General features: G+C 45.0%; 1 protein-coding gene across 1 annotated transcript in view; it reads left to right on the top strand.

The window, feature by feature from the left end:
• The first annotated feature begins 3,232 nt into the window (after positions 1-3,232).
• Positions 3,233-15,805, top strand: part of TNC (tenascin C) — an 89,811-nt gene continuing 77,238 nt past the window's right edge. Inside the window, exon 1 of the mRNA XM_005880931.2 lies at positions 3,233-3,500. The gene's annotated coding sequence lies outside the window, so the exon portion shown is untranslated. The remainder of the gene's footprint in view (positions 3,501-15,805) is intronic.

Here is a 15,805-nt window from a genome sequence, read left to right as displayed (position 1 = left end):
TTGATTAGAGAGAAACATCGATCAGCTGCCTCCTGCACACCCCCTACTGGGGATGTGCCCGCAACCAAGGTACATGCCCTTGACCGGAATCAAACTTGGGACCCTTCAGTCCGCAGGCCGACGCTCTATCCACTGAACCAAACTGGTTAGGGCGGATGACAGACTTCTCAAAGAAATGGACACTCGGCTTCCTCAGATAGTGCCAGGCCTGGCCAATATTCCACTCATTGGCTGATCTATCGGTGGAATGTCTGACAATTAACAGACCTTTAAGGAAATGAGAATGATCTCACCTGAGGCAAACCCCCACGTTCCTTCTGGCCTCCAATCCACAGCCTACACCAACAACCTGTGAATGAGCAACAACAAAATCCGTCTCTGGCTGAGAACTCCGTGCAGAGGTGGTGTTTATAAGCAGTACTAAGAAGGATGCAACCGTAAGAGATCGGAAGCCAAGACGTGTGGCCTCTGGCGAACTGGAGGATGAGTGGTTATTAATCTCATAAATATCCTTTGCTGTAATGTCTCGCATGGCTTGATTGCTCAGTTCTGACTGTGGTGACCATCTGCATGGAAAACAGCCATGCAGGCCTTGGCTAATCACCTCTCTGGGCTCCCCTTTTCTCATCTGTGCAATGGCTGTGTTGGCTACAATAATCTAATTTCCTTCTTACAGTCTATGGGTAAAAAAGAAAGGATTTCATTATAAAGCACAGCATGTCAAATATTCACGTTCCTCCATTCCTTCCTTCATTCAATGAACATTTACTGAGCTTCTGTTATACCCAAGGCTCTGTGCTAGGCACAGAAAATGCAGGCATGGTCACTGTCCTCTAGAAGCCTAGAGTGGAGGAGGAAAAACTAGACATACATGGGCATAATTACACCATGGAGAGGCAATGAATGCTTCCTTATCTGTTAAAAGCACACATAGTTGTTAATATATATTGATTCTATATTATGTGTAAATGCAGCCCATATGCCATATGCCATGGCTTATGTGCTATTCTAGTAATTTATTCCTTAACCCAGGAGGTCCACTTGGTAGATGTTAGAAAGCCAAGAGGCATGGAAGCATTCACTACCGGTTGGAAGACACAGCCTTGTGCTACTACAATGTGCTTGGCTAAAACACAGAATTAAAAACTTCCAAAACAACTAACATTTGAATTAGCCAAAATGGTTCAAAAGTTCAAATGAGCTGTTGTATGACATGACTATTTATGGGCTTTCTTGCCGTCTGGGACGATCAGTTAAGCAGAGAATCCTAGGATACCAGAGCCAGAGCGGCCATAGGGATAACCTTGTCCCACTTTTTTTAGATGGGGAAACTAAGGCCACAACAATAAAAATCACAAGCATAGAGGTGATATCATTCAGTATTGAAAATAGGTGGCTAATTGAAATTTCTGTTATTAGTGGTTAGTAAAAACCAAGCAACTCTGAATTAGCTCTCCAGAACAGAGAAACATATCTTCCACATTCAAATGTGGCAGTGATGTTTATACAAGCAGTGTTATAATCTAATAAGGCATTAAACATCATTTAAACATCAGCCTACAGTGCTCCTGGGCCTTGAAGTGTAATAGGAAGAATGATGGAGCCCAGTGTTATAACCTGAGTGCTTCCCAGGTGTATTCCCTTAGTGGAGTTAATTACTTCTCAGAACCTCAGTCTCTTGTCTGTGAACAGGGTCAGACAGCACTTGGTGCCTATCACAGGGTGATTGCAAGAATGTTACAAAATAACGTCCATAAAGCACTTTGCATGGTACTTAATATAGACCTAACGAAGGAGGTTCCACGATGCCTCATGTCCCTGTCCCTCCACTATCACAAAACGTCCACGCGCTGTGACAAGCTCAAGCATGGGTGCCGTGCCCTGGCTTCTTCCCATCCCCTCAAATGCCTGTGTGTGCCCCGAGGGTACTGGATGCATCCTCACCACCAAACCTCTGATGACTCAGAGCTTGGAAGCCATCCACAGCAGGCTGGAGGGCAGAGGCGCAGCTTATGTGTCAAAGATTCAGTTGTTACTGGAGGGAGCAGGATGTTGCCACCCCAGATGTGTTTCTTTGGCATGGGGAATATTTTAGGCTGATTGTTTTCAAGAAACAAAAGACTCAGGTAGGGCTTTTTGAACTTGCCCCCTTAACTGCCGAAAGGAATTTAAAGGATTGTCCAGGGTGGGCACCATCAGCAGAGATATCTACAAAGAATAGGGGGCAGGGCTTGAAGACCAGAGTCCTCTCTGTCCCATTGTCTCTGGGCGCCGGCAAATATTTGTTTTGTCATCTTCATGTGATTTGCTTTCCTCCCCTTTGCAGCCCCACGTCTGCCCCTTCTCCTTCCTTCAGAGGCACGTAAGCCCCACTGCCTGGCCATCTAGGGACTCTTCATATTCTTATGGAGCCCCCTTACATACAGAATTCAATTTTATTTCCTCCTGTTAATCCATCTCACGCCAATTTAATTCTTAAACAGGGCAGAAAACCTAGAAGGCTATAGAGACATTTTTTCTTCCCCAGACATTACTTTTTTTTTTTTCTTTTTGTTTGTGGCCAACACCTTTCAGCATTGAGAATAAGCCTCAGAGAACTTTCCCCGGGAGATGCAGCTTAGAAGACAGGACCAGGCGCAGGGCGTGCACAGGCTCAGAAAGCTGCCCCCTGTGGGGCACGGGGGCTGGGACAATGCCGCCTCCAGGCAGCTGGCATGGCTGCCTCCCAGAGGAGATGTGGGGCTGATCTGGGCTGTGGCCCTGTCTCCACCTGCTGAGAACTAATCTTGGGCTATCTTTCTGCTGGCCCAGAGAAACCCAAACCTCCCCAGCTTCTGAAGGGCTTTATCTCCTCTTTCCAGGAACACATTTGCTTTCTCGGAGGTGCCACTGAGCAGCTGCTGCGCAGAGCCCAGAGCTCAGGGAGCCCCGTCACAGTCACGTTTCCCGCCCGCGGAGGTGCAGAGCCAGACCCCTGCTCCTGCTCCCTCTCCCTCCCTGGGCTTCTGTCTCACAATCAGAAAATCCGTTTGGGGAGCAAAGCAAAACGCACACATCACTCCCAGCTGCTCTGAGTCAGGGGCAGGAGGGAGGGGGGCAGGAATTCCTACTTTCGCCATAAATTGTATGCAAATGAGCTCTTTTCCTGGCAGAGAGCAGGCAGAGAGCTCTTTCATGAGCTAACCCCGCTCCTCCGCTGGGAGGGCTGTTCCTTTAATTCGCCAACTGAAAAAGTGGGAAAGGATGTCTGGAGGCGAGGCGTCCCATTACAGAGGAAGGAGCTCGCTATATAAGCCCGCCAAAGCTGGCTGCACTGGCCACAGCCGCCTACTGTCCCACGCTCTCCCTCACACACGCCAGCCCCTCCTCGGAACAAAGGCAGCGCGAGGTGGGGGGACTCTGGGGGCAGCCACCTGGGAGCCCGCTGCTGCTCACCTCCAGGCACTCATTCCATGGAGCGGGTTCATTCAAGAATCTAGGTCGTTTCCAGCTCCGGAAAGGTAAGTCTGTTTCGCCCCATCACCAAAGATCATTTTGACATACTGTTTGCCTTCCTGGTACCAAGTGGGTTGCATTTTTCATAATTACAAAACTTGTTTTCTCTGCGCCGCTAGCAACGTGGGTATTTATTCTGATCTGGGTGCACCTGGGCTGTTTTCTGTAAACTTTCGTCTGTTTGTTCTAGTTCTACGAATAGTCACACATGGAAGGAACTTTCGGTAAAAAAAGTTTTTATCTGTGCCGTTCTTCAGAGGGAAAATAAGAACTTTCGCTTCACTCCCTGCCTGGCTGATTCACCTGTGCAGGTTTCTGGGAGGGTTAGGGAAGTTGGTTTGCAAATTGAAGTTTGTTCATAGCAGCATTACACTGGGATGGGATAGGGGGGATTGATAGAAGATTGTGGAGAGAACAATACACATTTACATCTAAACAGCCCTTACCTTACAGCTTTCCCTTTTGTATCACCCCCTCATTCCACAACATCCACCCTGTGGTCAGACAGGGGAAAGGGTGAGGGCTGGGGACAGGAGCCACAAGGTGACTCCTAGGGCCAGGTGACCAGACAGCTACAGGCTCTGAGACCAGAGAGCTGGACACCCCTGTTGTGAAGGGTGGGGACTCCCTGCGGATGCCTCCTGATCCACTGGTCCTTGGGCTGGGCACATGGGCATGTTCGGGGTTCCTTAGAGCCAGCAGTTTGCCATATCTTTCTAGAATCACCTCTCCCTCCTGATTTCTCTAGAGAAAGCCCTAAGAGACAAATTCTCCTCCAGGATCTACTCTACTTCCCCTGGCTGACTGGAAAGAACACAGGGGTTCCTCTCTCTCATTGGTGCTGTAGGGGATTCCTTTCGCATCCCCACCACCGCCACCCCATGTGTGACCTTGTTGAAAGTACATAACCTCTTTGAGCCTCAGTTTCTACTTCTCTAAAATGGGCAGGATAACTTCTGTTGTCATTATGAAGAGAAAAGGAGTGATTGCTCAGTAACTGGAAGTTTGGATAATCATTGGCATTTCCCAAAACTGCCCTCACCTTGGAGGTTAAAAGGGGCACTTGGCCAACGTTGGATTGCTTCTCGTGCGTTCCTCACCCGCCTGTCCCACTCCCTGGCATTTTATCTTGCCAGGTCTGAGGTGTCTCGCTAGGCTGGCAGGTCGGAGTCTTGGCTGTATTTTACAAGCAGGAGGCTGTGTTGGCACAGGTTGGGAGAAAAGGGAGCCGCCTGGGGCTGATAGAAATGCTGGGTTCTGACTCCAGAATGCGCCGGGTTTTGAGTTCGGGCCTTTGCAGATTCTAAAGCTGTCAGCCATAAAGCACGATGCTGCCGGGGGACTCTTTGGAAATGCTTTCTGTCCAGAGGGAGAGCAGGCGAGAGCCCCGCTTGAAGAATGAATACTTCTTTCTCAGGTTTTGTGGACTTCCCACCCCCCACCCCCGCTTTTTATGGAGCTTTCCCATATGTGCTTTAGAAATAAGACCTGCTGCCCACCCCAGCCTGCTTTCCGCCTTGTCCTGCAATATGACAAGCCCAGCTCAGGGCTGGGGAAGGTTTGTCCCGTGCTAAGGAACCCGTGGAAAGTTTGCTGGCATAGGGTGTATCGGAGCCCTTTGCAATAGATGTGAGTGCACTTCGACCCTGTGAGATGTGATGAGGTGACGTGACATGTTTGGGGGAAGAAAAGGGTGCACAAGATGAATATTCTCTGATTTGCCTAAACAGAATATAGATAAAGATTGAGAGGGGTGCTGCTAAACTCAGTTGTTAAAGTGTGTTTTTTAATGCTTTGTTTGAAATACCTAGTTTCCCTATCTCATCTCCCACTATCTCCGCAACCCCCAAGACGTCACTGACCTTTCAGTCCTCAGCTTTGTCATCCATATAAAGAGGATGCCGATCTTAACCTCACAGAGCTCAGATGAGATCATATATGGCAAATTCTTGGCACAGTACCTGGCACATAGTAAGAGCTCAATAAACGGAGGCTTTTCTTGGTTTAATTGTTTACAGGGACTTATCCAAGACTAATTGTTCTCAGACAATGGTTTTCATATTCATTAAATGAAATTGAGGGCAAAACCCCAATATCTGGCAGGGAAATGTGGGGCTGATGGGGTTGAAATGGGGGTGGAGGGTCCAATACTCACCTTGTTGCTCTCAGCCTCTGGGACATTTCCATAGAACCTTGAAGATAGAACACACAGGTAAATGCAATGAAGCCAGGTGGTGTGCATCTAGGCTGCAATTTTTCGCTTTGGTAAGGATCTGTGCCTCTCCGAGTTCCACCTCTAATGGAAGTCCGAGCAATTTCCTAGGTAGTACAGTAGAGAAGAATATGTGTGGGAAGTACAAAATGCTAAAGGAAGGATGATTTTCTTACCTTACTTTTATTGTGAAACTATTACAGATGTTCCCATCCCCCCTCTGCCCACCTCTGCCAACGCCCCGCCCCCCTTCCCTTGGGCATCACCACACTGTTGTCTGTGCCTGTGGGTTATGTATGAATGTTCTTTGACCAATCCCTTCTTCTTTCACCCAGTTCTTCCCTCCCCTCTCCTCTCCGACAGCTGTCATGTTGCATGCATCCATGCCTCTGTTTCTATTTTCTTCTCAGCGTAATAAAGGCCATGTATGACAGACACACAGCCAACATCATACTCAATGGGCAAAAACTAAAAGCATTTCCCTTAAGATCAGAAACAAGACAGGGATGTCTGCTCTCACCACTCTTAGCAACACAGTGCGGAAGTCCTAGCCACAGCGATCAGACAAGAAGGATGATTGCTTTAATTAATGTAATGATAATCTATAGGCCCTTTGCATATATCATCTCACTAAGTAGCCACATGTCACTGAGAAATGGACCTATTAGGCAGAGACATGGCTTCAAAAGCAAAGAGAATGAGACCATTTTCCTGAGTTCTAGGACTCCGAGGGATGGAGCCAGACCCAGGTCCCCATAACCCCCAAATCAGAAGCACATTCCACTGTGTACATGCCAAATGCTGCTGCTTCTTGAGCTACCTTTAGAAGAAATAAACTTTCTTTCTGACTAAATCTGCCCTCCCAGCCAGACTGTGGCAACCCATAAATTCAGTGGTAGCCTGATCATATAACCAGAATGGAATTTGGAAAGGGAATTTAAGCTGACAGAATGAAAAACATGTCCCTCTTAATCCTACCCTTTCTAATGCTCACAGAGAACTCAGAATGCCCATTCTCTCCTGCCCCTAGATTTCTGTAGACACACACCCATGCCCCTTGATTTCTATAGACATACACCCATGCTTCCTTTTTTTTTTTATTCTTACCCTAGGATATGTTTTTAGAGAGAGAGAAGGGGAGAGAGAAAGAGGGGGAAACATTGATGAGAGAGAGAAACATCAGTTGGTTGCTGCCCATATACCCCTACCCGAGGATGGAATCCAAAACCTAGATAGGTGCCCCAACATGGACTCCAACCAACTGAGCCGTTCGGCCGTGGCACACCCATGCTTTCTTATAGGGAAACATATCCATCTGGCTTCAAGCACAATCCCTCCACACTAAATTGTGTCCGTTTGAAAAGCAGAAAGCAGGTAACATTTAGTTGACTCTTAATGCACAATCTCTTTGTGATGGTAAAGTACACACACACTCAAAATGGTTAATGTTGAAGGTTATATATTGCATGTGTGATAGAAGGGTTTGACTGTGGTTTCTCATAATTCCCACTCTAATACTGAAAGTTATGAATGACTAGCTCCATTTTATGGCCAAAAAAAGTCGAGGCTCAAGGAAGTTAAGTGACTCATCCGAGGGTTTTCCATAAGTGAGGAGCGGAGTTGGCTTTGAACCCAAGCCTTCTGGCTAAAGCCCTCCCATTCTTTCCACTGTGCTGCCTCTCCCATGAAGGCAGGCCGGGCTTACCTCTTACAGAACCTTAAGCAGTGTCTCCCAGTGATTGGCCAAGCGGTAGAGAAGCCCCCAACCCATTGCTGTCTATTGATTTTACTGAATGGCCCGGCATATATCATTTTTCATGGCCCTCAGAAAAGGTCAACCTTAGTGGGGCCTTTCTCTGCCTGGAAACAGAAAAGTTCAAATTTCAGCCCCGGAAGAGAGAAGAATGATTCTAGAGGTAGCAACGAGGTCATTACCACTGATTTTTTATTGCAGAAAGATGCTCACACATTTCCATGCAGGACAGGTGGGAGCTCCGCCTGGGAAAGCACCCTCTCGACAGCCAGGTGAACTGAGCACCTGGTTTTAAAAGGGCTAACGGGGAGAGAAAGTCAAATTGGTGTGCTGCTTTGGGGCAGTGAACTCGGGGAGGATCAGGAAGTGGCCGTAGGTTCTGAGCCACAAACTCCCTTGTAGCCTCAGAGAGGAGGGTAAAAACTCAATCACTTCTCACTTTGAGGACATGACAGGGAACCCCCTTGAATCTAATCCCAGGCTAGAATGAACACCTTCAACATGTGGGAAACATTAGATGAAGTCTCCTTTCCCAGGGGGAAAACCCCCTCAAACTCCAGGCAATATTGTCACCCAAGACAAAAACAGCAGTGGCCTCACTTAAGAGAAAAGTCTGTGTCCTACCTGATTGTAACCTGGGACCAGACCTTTCTTCTCTCTCTCTCCCAGTTATGCCCTTATGCCCAGAAATCTTACTCTGTTTCCTTCTCCTTTGTCTCATGCTTCCAGTCTCTCCTGAACTTTAGCAACCACCTAGTTCAGTGCTTAAGTAATCCCTCTGATCCTCCACCATTGGATAAAATGGAAATGCTCTTGTTGAAATAAGACCATGAATGGAAAATCCCTTCCATGTGTATTTTAGTGTATTTGTTAATGGAAATGATAAAAATTATTTCATGCCAACTTAGCTCAGATTTTTTAAAATTCCTGCAATTCACAGATCCTTCATGATGTAGCTGTAGTAACCCAAATAGGTTTGGTTGGCCCTTGAGCCCTCTCCAAACACCCTATGTCAAGAGCCAGAGGTATTTCCTAAGCTCTGAGTAGACAGTTTGCTTTAGAATTAACTGCTGATCAACTCTGACCCTGGAGGAGGTGAACTGGCTGCTACTATCTTCTGCATGCACGTGTCCAAAAAGTTCTCCTAGGAGGGGCCTTGGGAATGATCGTAATAGCCAATATTTACTGAGTACTCTACAGGCATTATGCCATTGAATCATGCACTATTGTTTCCAGCAATTCAGACACTGGAACCTGAGGCTGTAAGTTTAAGTAGCTTCCTTCCCCAACATCACACAGATAGTCATTGCTGGAGCCAGAACTCAGAGCCAGTTTCAAATCCCAAGCAAGTGTTTATAATCAGCCTGGTAAGCATGTCATGCTCAGCCCATAATTCATCTTCTGACACCAGAGAGGGATAGACACAGCAAAGCTGAGGAAGAGTCCAACTCTTGTCTTCCTGGCCCTGGTTTTCTCTTCCGCAGGGTTGCCACTGTTGGGATCTCTAACTTCCTCCTTCAGGTTTCACTTCCTGTAGACACTCAGTATAGTGTATGGTTTCTGATGTAATATGCTTCCTCTCCTGAGCTCTGAGCTGTAGGAGAATGAAGCCTGATGCACACCTCATCCCTCCCACTGTCCTGAGACCTGGAGCATGGACGCACATAGTTAAGTACAGCCTGAGTGAGATGAGTGTGCCTGGCAGGCTGGTGTACACACCTGCTTTCTGGTTCCTGCAGAGTTCTCTGCTTCCCCCAGTGACCCCCAGGTATCACAACTGATGAAGGGCTCCCCCTCCACCCGACTGCATGCCATTGAGGTCAAGTACATCCATGAGACAGGTCTTTATCCCCTGAGTTCTAGGACTCAGAGGGATGGAACCAGACCCATGTCCCCATAACCCCCAAATCAGAAGCACATTCATTGCCCTTCTCCCCAACCTATTCCTCTATTAGCAAATGTAATGAAGCTAAAATCTAGGATTAATTCTGTCGCCCTTTCCACATTTTTTACTACCCTTCCATACACCAAATCTTGTGGACTCTTCCGCCTTGACAAGTAAATCGATGCCTACTCATCATAAATCTACCATTTACATTTTTAAAGGGTAGTTCCGTACCAAGGGCAAATACTTAGCACAACTAAGAGAGTTGCTGGTGGTGGACTTTAGGTAGACAAGGGATCTTTGGAACAATGGGGGCGGGGGCGGTCAACACTCAGCCCCCAGATGGGTTCAGAGAGAAAACCACCTTACGCAGGTACACCTTGAGTTCTTCTGAAGTGGCCTGCCCTCTGAGTACTTATGCCCTGGGCCCTGGGATGGTCACAGAGATGGCTTTGGCATATATGGAACCAAGGAGTCCTCTGTATTCGTTATCTATTGCTGTCTAACAAACAATACAGAGATGTCACAGAACAGTGATCTAACCTCTAGGTGTAAGTTGTTAGAAAATAAACAAAACAAAAAAGTCTCCCTAAAATGCATAGAATAATGAAACCGAAAGGGCTCAGTAATCTCCAAGCCAGGGGCTTGGCCACTGGTTGTAAAGGCTGGGGCTAGGCCGGCCAGACTTGCTTAGTGGTTGAGCATCAACCCATGAACCAAGAGGTTACGGTTTGATTCCCAGTCAGGGCCTGGGTTGTGGGCTCGATCCCCACCCAGTAGGGGGGTGTAGGAGGCGGCTGATCAATGGTTCTCTCTCTTCACTGATATTTCTCTCTCTCCCTCTCTGAAATAATTAAAAACTTACTTTTTTTCAAAAGGCCGGGGCTGCTCTCAACCTTATTTCAACTAAAACACCACCACTTTTATCTGTTTTGCACACTGAGCTTCCTTGTGAAATGTCATTTAATGAAAGAGTTCTGTGACCAAAAAAAAATAAGAGGTTTTGTGAATTGGTGGCCTAGTTTATTCCCTTCATTTAAAGATAGTGAAACTGAGACCCACAGAGGGGAAAAAATCTAAGATTTCATGCCAGTTGGCAACAGGGTCAGGACTGAATTGTAGTTCCTTTGACTCTTGCTCTTGGAAGCCAGAGACAATATAAAAAGTGTCAGAGTTAATACATTGTTTAAAAGGGAAAAATTAACAGTTTTACTCTTTGGCATACATGGAGCAAGGAGTCCTCTGTATTCGTTATCTATTGCGAACAAACAACACACATTTCTTGTGTTATGGTTTCTATAGGTCAGGATTCCATGCTCAGCTTAGATGGGTCTTCTATCTCAGGGTCTCTCACAAGGCTACCATCACAGGGTTGGCCAGGGTTGAGGTCATGTCTAAAGGTTCACTTCTAAGCTCACTCAGGTGGCTGTTGGCTGGACTCAGTTCCTCCAGGGCTGTTGGATTGAGGGCTTCAGGTCCTTGCTGGCTGTTGGCCCAAGGCCACTCTCACTTCCTTCCACCTGGGTGTCTCCAGTATTGACATTTGCTTCATCAAATGTCCCCTGAGTTCTAGGACTCAGAGGGATGGAGCAAAACAGACATCACAATCTTGTGTAGCCTAATAGTGCAAGTGACATCCCATCACCTTAGCCATATTATATTGGTCACAAGCAAGCCACTAGGCCAGTGATGGTGAACCTTTTGAGCTCGGCGTGTCAGCATTTTGAAAAACCCTAACTTAACTCTGGTGCCGTGTCACATATAGAAATTTTTTGATATTTGCAACCATAGTAAAACAAAGACTTATATTTTTGATATTTATTTTATATATTTAAATGCCATCTAACAAAGAAAAATCAACCAAAAAATGAGTTCGCATGTCATCTCTGACACTCGTGTTATAGGTTCGCCATCACTGTACTAGACCATCCCACACTCAAGGAGAGAGAATGACACAAGATGTGATGAGCAGGAGGCAGTATCATTGGGAACCATCTTAGAGTGCCTTCCCAGTGTCACCAATTTCTGATAACTTCTCATCAATGACAAATTTATCCAACCCCCCTGTACTTCTGTTGATGATGAGTAATCAATAATATGGCTGCCACTAAGGAAAACTGTCTAGTTTAAGCTTCTCTTCCAGTTATAAGGTGAAGCCAGGTGTTTTGCATTAAATGTTATAGTTCATTGGGGAACCATGCTTCCTCTTAAACATCACCCCAGGGCACAATCTTCCAAGGCAAGGACTTCAAATGTATTTTATTCAAAGGCATGACATTCAAAGTGACCCAAACTGAAACTGATTCATTGCCCTTCTCCCCAACCTATTCCTCTATTAGCAAATGTAATGAAGCTAAAATCTAGGATTAATTCTGTCGCCCTTTCCACATTTTTTACTGCCCTTCCATACCCCAAATCTTGTGGACTCTTCTGCCCTGACAAGTAAATCACTGCCTGCTCATCACCCCCATCACCCTGGTTCAGGCTGTGGCACCTCACAGATGAAGCACTGCAACAGCTTCCCCATTGGCCCCCATCCACCAGTCTTACTTAGGTTGTAGCAGTCACATTCCTCCTAAGCCTAAAGATTTCCAAATGGTTCTCTTCTGACTATAGGAAAAATTCAAATTCCCAGCCTGGTGGTCAGTGTTTTTCATGATCTGGCTCCTGGTCTCCAAATGCCCTCCCTACCAGCCAACAATTCCATGCCTTGCATGCCCTCCCAAATGCTATTCTCTTTCCTCAAATGACCTTACTTATGTTTTTCACCTACTCACAATCTCCTTTCAAAATTCAGCTTAGAAACCACCTTCTCTAGGGAGATGAGATGACCCTTTCCCCCTTGTTTTTCTCTGTCATTACCATGTCATTCTGGAATTGCCTGTCTGCTCACAGGTCGACTCCTGCTAATGAAGTTCTTGAGATGAGAATCTGTACCCATTTTATCTGTAACTGAGCTCAACTAGAATAAAATTAATTCTCGATAGCAGACAGCAGTCCTTGTTCTTTCCCAGGTTTGGACTTCCCCTTCCTCAGCAGACTTTCATACTTTGCCCTCTAGTTTCTCAACCCTGCAGAGTGATATCATAGCATATGACAGGAGGAAGCCAGCACAGCCTGGGGACACAGACTTCAAGGAATGTCCTTGCTTTCAGAGGTGGCCCTCAGAATCACAGCATGCACTGCCTGGGGTTTTGTAAAACCAGTACCAAGGACAGAGGAGGCCCATCTGGGGATTTGAGGCTGAGTCACAGGAGATAGGAAAATCTGGAGGTTATAACAAGGGTCAGCCTACAACTAGTGGGAGGCAGGAAAGGGCTCAAGGAAGGAATGGAGACAAACAGTTCTCTGTCTTAGGATATGGAGAAATTCACAGCCCAGGGGAAGGATTGGATAATAACTAAGAGTATGGCTTTAGCATCAGAAAGTTCTGGGTTCAAGAGCTTGCTATCTGCTTGTTATGTGATCTTGGTCAAGTTACTTCCCTGAGTCTCATATTTCTCATCTGTATTAAATGAAAAATAGCAGCACCTACTTCAGAAGGTTATTGTGATGGTAAGTGACGCAATGCCAGTGCATTACTTAGCACAGAAACTGGCACTTACTTTTTTTTTGTCTTTGTTTTTGAATGTTTTTTTGTCTTTGTTTTTGTAATGGTTCTTAGTAATAAAGTATTTCCCAATAATGTATTCTGTAGGGTGCACCTTAAAAAGTATTCTATGACCAGAAGAGTTTGAGGAATACTTGAGACTGGGTCCTGTTCTTGGAAATTCATAGTTCATACGTCCACTAATACATAGTTCTAAGGGTTGGAGAAAACAAGATCCTCTTATTTGTGGAGTTTACATTATGGTGGAAGAAGGTAGACAATGAAAATTAATCAAATAAATTCATAGTACAATTTCAGGTAGGTATTTTCTAAGAAGGAATATAAAATACAATAAGGGAATGGGCAATGACTGGTGGTGTGAGGTTGATCTCTTAGACAGAGTGGGACATGGAGGTGACCTTGGAGCAGAGATCTGAATGAAATGAGGAAATGAGCTCTGTGGGCAGTGGCTAGGAGTTAGGATTTACTTGTGTGTGATTAGAAGCCAAAGGGAGATTTTGGGTAGAAGAATGCATGACCTGAGAAATCCTGTAGCAGCTAATCTATTCAGCTTTGTTTCACCCAGTATCCCCAAATGTTTTTTCACCTTTTCCTACAGGCATCTACCTAAAAACATCTTGGAGTATAGTCCAGTCCATTCTAAACTGGAGCACAAGGCTTTGTAGAATTTAAAAGGACTATGAATTTGCTCCCCTCTCGTAGACCTACAGTAATCAGCCAAACAAACCACTTGAGCCAAAACAGGCATGCCCAGAACAAGAAAACTAGCTCTAGGGGTAGAGACAAGCAGGATGTCACCCTAATTAACAACTCTTTTTGGCTAAGATGATCAATGAGCACAGCCAGGCTTCAGCAGACCCTGGAACACCATCTCAGGCCAAAAGAAACTTGCCAACATCTTCCTCGAAGCTAATAAGCATTTGCAAACAGTACACCTTGGCTTAAGCACCCTCCAAAGGGGAAGTGTATAAAACTTAACTCCCGCCAGAGGCTCTGGAAGGAAGACAGAGGTCAAATATTTCAGTGCCTACGTGTGAACAGCCACCAGATTGCTGCTGAAGGTCTAGGAAATAGAAGATGAGGGGGTCTGCTGGGGCTCTGAGCTCTTATTTTATCAAACAGTGCTGATTTCCCCCCTTATACAAACTGCAGAAAGTTGCTTGATGAGTCAACCTGGTAGTAGTTCAAAGTCCAAAAACTGGCTCTGTCTCTCAGGCCAGTTGCTGACCTTCCCAGAGTATCAGTTTGGCTTTTCAATAGTCATAATACCTACCTCACCAGGTTGCCGCGATAAGTGATAAGATAATTGATGGCATCTATAACAAAAACATCTAGCATAAGGCTTGGCACAAAACAGGTATATAGTAGCCTGGCAACAAACTGTTAGTTTCCTTCCTGTCTAGTTCAATCTAAATTTGGTTTTTATAATACTAGTTGCCATTTATTAACTAACTACTATATTCCAGCACGGGTCACCATATATTGAGTAATGGCCTACTTTTGTAAATAAAGTTTAATTGGAACAGCCGTGCTCATTTATTTATGCCATGTCTATGGCTACTCTCTCTACAATGGGAAAACTGAATTTGTGGCAGAGACCATCTGTCTGAAAGCCTAACAGTACTAGCCAGTCACTTGAAAAAAGTTTACTGATACCTGCCAGTCAGCGTGCTAAATTTATATGCATAATTTTCAATCAGCAGAACTAGCAAGGTGGGCATATATATATATATATATATATATAGAGAGAGAGAGAGAGAGAGAGAGAGAGAGAGAGAGAGAGAGAGAGAGAGAGAGAGAGAGAGAGAGAGAGAGAGAGAGATTGAAATAGAAATACTCATCTAGTCAGTCCCTCTCCAAAAATATATGCCAAACTCTATACCTGAAGGTAGCATAGAAAAATCTTAGAAGAGTTATTCATTTGTATGTTTCATGCCATTTTGCCCCTCATTATCTCTCTCAGGCCAAATATCTTGACTTTTCTGTCATATGCTAAATTAAATGATCCTGTCTAGAAGGGGATTCCCCCCTTTTCTTAGTTATTTGCTTGTTTACTTGTTCATCTAAGTTCCTTCTTTAAAAAATAGAAGTTGTAATGTCTAGACCTTCTAAATCCTCAAACTAATTTCTTGGAACCCATGCTTTTTTTTTCAGATAGTAAATAGCGTGAGGTCCAATTTTCCAGAAAGTAGAGATGTTTAAGCTCCCCTGTCTGCTACTTCTCACTTTATCTTTCTCTCACTTACTCACTCTCTCTCCAGGCCATACTCAAGCAGAGTAAGCTGTTTCCCGGGGCTTTGAGGATTTGCCCAAGACACAGATATTATAGTACATTTGGCTTTGTGCCTCCCCTCAAGTTAAAAATGTAAAAAAATACTCATGCACACCCCAAATCCCCAACATCATTCTCCTAAGAGGTCCCATTTGAGGAATCTAACAACTCTACTTTCATCAATGATGTTGAATTTCCCTCTGATACTTATCGCATAAATATTACTTCTTCAACCTGAACAATGAATCTTGCTTTATATGATGTCCCAACTCAATGGCATTTGGTAAGTGTCAGGCGCAGGATAAATGTTAAACTGTTTGCCTCAATCTTAGTTTAACTTGCTAGAGAGCCTCAATCCTTACCATTCATAGGTATATCGTTACTCCTGCACAGGGTGGGACAAAAGTAGTCTTACCATTGTGAGTATGTGAAACGGAGTCTATTCTTGTATTATTATTTATTAATTATTATACTACTTTCCATACAACTGTAAACCCACTTTTGCCCTATCCTTTATAAGGAAATGAAAAGATAAAGAGTCTAAGAGTGATGTTCTTCAAACACTAAACAACCGAGTT

The sequence above is a fragment of the Myotis brandtii genome, unplaced genomic scaffold (genome assembly GCF_000412655.1).
Source record: "Myotis brandtii unplaced genomic scaffold, ASM41265v1 scaffold658, whole genome shotgun sequence".
In the NCBI taxonomy this organism is placed as follows: Eukaryota; Metazoa; Chordata; class Mammalia; order Chiroptera; family Vespertilionidae; genus Myotis; species Myotis brandtii.
The sequence above is the reverse complement of the archived record's forward strand: the minus strand, read 5'-3'. Positions and strand labels throughout refer to the sequence as shown.